The 4,284-nt window shown below is 37.5% G+C and overlaps 2 non-coding genes across 2 annotated transcripts; both read right to left on the reverse strand.

Annotated features, from left to right (window-relative positions):
• Nucleotides 1–977: 977 nt before the first annotated feature.
• On the reverse strand, nt 978–1,050 carry Trnav-aac. The gene has a single exon. It is a non-coding gene; the product is annotated as a tRNA-Val (tRNA).
• A 2,377-nt stretch (nt 1,051–3,427) lies between these two features.
• On the reverse strand, nt 3,428–3,500 carry Trnav-aac. The gene has a single exon. It is a non-coding gene; the product is annotated as a tRNA-Val (tRNA).
• Nucleotides 3,501–4,284: the final 784 nt, after the last annotated feature.

Genomic DNA, 4,284 nt, shown 5'->3' on the forward strand with positions numbered 1-4,284 from the left:
CTAAAATGATATTAATATACTAAGTGTATATTTCCTGTGAGAGAATATTGTTATATATATATATATATATATATATATATATATATATATATATATATATATATATATATATATATATATATATATATATATATATATATATATATGCAAGTAAATCACTGTAGTTGCGCTTGATGCGGAAAGTAATTAGAGAAAATGAGATAGATTTTTATTTAAGAGTTTGGTGTTAATTTTTTTTTTTGACACACACTGTATATAGAGTAAGGTCTTCTGACACACCCTGTACGGCATTATATTCAAGGGGTTAAATTATGAGGTAGAATTATTGTTATTATTATTATTATTGTTATTATTATTGTTGTTATTATTATTATTATTATTATTATTATTATTATTATTATTATTATTATTGTTATTATTATTGTTATTATTATTATTATAATTATTGTTATTGTTATTGTTATTATTATTATTATAATTATTGTTATTGTTATTATTATTATTATTATTATTATTATTATTATTATTATTATTGATATTATTATTATTATTGTTATTATTATTATTATTATTATTATTATTGTTGTTATTATTATTATTGTTATTATTATTATTGTTATTATTATTGTTATTATTATTATTATTATTGTTATTATTGTTATTATTATTATTATTATTATTATTGTTATTATTATTATTATTATTATTATTATTGTTATTATTATTGTTATTATTATTGCTATTATTATTATTGTTATTATTATTATTATTATTATTATTATTATTATTATTATTATTATTGTTATTATTATTATTATTATTATTATTGTTATTATTATTATTATTGTTATTGTTGTTGTTGTTGTTGTTGTTGTATAAGTTAACATGTTAATATTACCTGTTATTTAACTTCTATAATATTAACCTAAACTTGAGATAGAATGAGAGATAGTGAGATAGGAGTGAGATAAAACTCTTGTGCTCACCAGGGCTCGAACCTGGGACCTTCTGTGTGTTAGACAGATGTGATAACCACTACACCATGAGCACTTGGTGACGTGGGTCCATTGAAGGATTAAACCAGTCATCTAAGGGTTAAACCAGTCATCAAAGGGTTAAACCAGTCATCTAAGGGTTAAACCAGTCATCAAAGGGTTAAACCAGTCATCAAAGGGTTAAACCAGTCATCAAAGGGTTAAACCAGTCATCAAAGGGTTAAACCAGTCAAAGGGTTAAACCAGTCATCAAAGGGTTAAACCAGTCATCTCAGGGTTAAACCAGTCATCAAAGGGCTAAACCAGTCATCAAAGGGTTAAACCAGTCATCAAAGGGTTAAACCAGTCATCAAAGGGTTAAACCAGTCAAAGGGTTAAACCAGTCATCAAAGGGTTAAACCTCCCTCACCCCCTCCCTCCCTAAGCTAATCAGCTGTTTAGTCCCAAATGGTTAGGTTAGGTTAGGTCAGGTTAGGTCAGGGTTGGTTAGGTTAGGTTAGGTTAGGTCAGGTTAGGTCAGGTTAGGTTAGGTCAGGTCAGGTCAGGTCAGGTCAGGTCAGGTCAGGTCAGGTCAGGTTAGGTTAGGTCAGGTCAGGTCAGGTCAGGTTACGTCAGGTTAGGTCAGGTCAGGTAGGTCAGGTCAGAGGGTTAGTCAGGTTAGGTTAGGTCAGGTCAGGTTAGGTCAGGTCAGGTTAGGTTAGGTCAGGTTAGGTTAGGTCAGGTCAGGTTTAGGTCAGGTCAGGTCAAGTTAGAGGCCCCAGAAGTAACTCCTTTAATCTCTCTCCCATATACCATAAACCACCTCGTTTAACCCATCACAGTCGTTTAGCTGGAAGGAATGGTGAGAGTGCCGTGGCTGAGTGGATAGTTCTCATCTCTTGTCCTAGAGTCCATGGTTCGATCCCCAAGTCAGGCTGTTGAAGAATATATCGTTCTGAGTGTCTTGTAAAAGTGCCTTCGTATATGTAATGTTCTGTGGCTGAGTGGGTATAGAGTCTCACATCCTCTCTGAAAGGTCCCTGGTTCGATCCCCCTTTGGCAGAATCTATTTTAGTCACTTTTATTGTGAGTTTTATGAGTTTACGGTGGCTGAGCGGATATAATTCTCGTCTGCTGTGTTAATGAATGGTAGTTCGATCCCCAGAGCAAAATCTAGGTCAGTAAATGCCTTTGTTTGGTGCTGCTGTGGCTGAGTGGATTCTGTTCTCGTTTCCTGTTCGAGATGTTGCTGGTTCGATCCTCAAGGTAAGGTCTAGTTCAGGTTAGTGTTTGGTTAGTGTTAGGTTAGGGTTAGGTTGGGTTAGGTTAGTGTTTGGTTGGTGTTTGGTTAGGTTAGGTTAGGTTAGTGTTTGGTTAGGTTAGTGTTTGGTTAGGTTAGTGTTTGGTTAGGTTAGTGTTTGGTTAGGTTAGTGTTAAATTAGTGTTTGGTTAGTTTTTGGTTGGGTTTGGTTAGGTTAGGTTAAGTGAATTGAGGTGAGGGAACGTGAGGTGAGGTGAGGTAATGTGAGGTGAGGTGAGGTAACGTGAAGTGAGGTGAGGTAACGTGAAGTGAGGTGAGGTAACGTGAAGTGAGGTGAGGTAACGTGAGGTGAGGTAACGTGGGGTGAGGTGAGGTAACGTGAAGTGAGGTGAGGTAACGTGAAGTGAGGTGAGGTAAGGTGAAGTGAGGTGAGGTAAGGTGAAGTGAGGACGTAACGTGAAGTGAGGTGAGGTGGAGGTGGAGGTAACGTGAGGTGAGGTAACGTGAAGTGAGGTGAGGTAACGTGAGGTGAGGTGAGGTAACGTGGGGTGAGGTGAGGTAACGTGAAGGGAGGTGAGGTAACGTGAGGTGAGGTGAGGTAACGTGAAGTGAGGTGAGGTAAGGTGAGGTGACGTGAAGTGACTAGTGTGGATGAACCTCTTGACTGGGTGTCTTGTCATGAAGATATTGACCTAAATCACTCATGTTAACAGAGAGAGAGAGAGAGAGAGAGAGAGAGACGATTTTTCTTCCACTGAGACAGAATATTCCAAGTCTCTCTCTCTTTCTCTCTCTCTCTCTCTCTCTCTCTCTCTCGTTATTTCCACTTGAAGTCACAACAGTGTATCGTCATTGATCTTCCTCGACACACACACACACACACACACACACACACACACACACAAGACAGTTCTTTGGTGGTGCGTCATAAAACAAGACTTAGGACGTGTGTGTGTGTGTGTGTGTGTGTTATTATAATTATTATTATTATTATTATTATTATTATTATTGTTGTTGTTGTTGTTGTTGTTGTTGTTGCTGTTGTTGTTGTTGTTGTTGCTGTTGTTGATGTTGTTTTTGTTGTTGTTATATAAGTTAACATGTTAATATTACCTGTTATTTAACTTCTATAATATTAACCTAAACTTGAGATAGAATGAGAGATAGTGAGATAGGAGTGAGATAAAACTCTTGTGCTCACTAGGGCTCGAACCTGAGACCTTCTGTGTGTTAGACAGATGTGATAACCACTACACCATGAGCACTTGGTGACGTGGGTCCATTGAAGGATTAAACCAGTCATCTAAGGGTTAAACCAGTCATCAAAGGGTTAAACCAGTCATCTAAGGGTTAAACCAGTCATCAAAGGGTTAAACCAGTCATCAAAGGGTTAAACCAGTCATCAAAGGGTTAAACCAGTCATCAAAGGGTTAAACCAGTCAGAGGGTTAAACCAGTCATCAAAGGGTTAAACCAGTCATCTAAGGGTTAAACCAGTCATCAAAGGGTTAAACCAGTCATCAAAGGGTTAAACCAGTCAAAGGGTTAAACCAGTCATCAAAGGGTTAAACCTCCCTCCCCCCCTCCCTCCCTAAGCTAATCAGCTGTTTAGTCCCAAATGGTTAGGTTAGGTCAGGTTAGGTCAGAGTTGGTTAGGTTAGGTTAGGTCAGGTTAGGTTAGGTTAGGTCATGTTAGGTTAGGTCAGGTTAGGTTAGCGTAGGTCAGGTCAGGTCAGGTTAGATTACGTCAGGTTAGGTCAGGTCAGGTTAGGTCAGGTCAGGTCAAATTAGAGGCCCCAGAAGTAACTCCTTTAATCTCTCTCTCCCATATACCATAAACCACCTCGTTTAACCCATCACAGTCGTTTAGCTGGAAGGAATGGTGAGAGTGCCGTGGCTGAGTGGATAGTTCTCATCTCTTGTCCTAGAGTCCATGGTTCGATCCCCAAGTCAGGCTGTTGAAGAATATATCGTTCTGAGTGTCTTGTAAAAGTGCCTTCGTATATGTAATGTTCTGTGGCTGAGTGGGTATAGAGTCTCACATCCTCTC

The sequence above is a fragment of the Homarus americanus genome, unplaced genomic scaffold, assembly GCF_018991925.1.
Source record: "Homarus americanus isolate GMGI-L3 unplaced genomic scaffold, GMGI_Hamer_2.0 scaffold40931, whole genome shotgun sequence".
NCBI classification, from domain to species: domain Eukaryota; kingdom Metazoa; phylum Arthropoda; class Malacostraca; order Decapoda; family Nephropidae; genus Homarus; species Homarus americanus.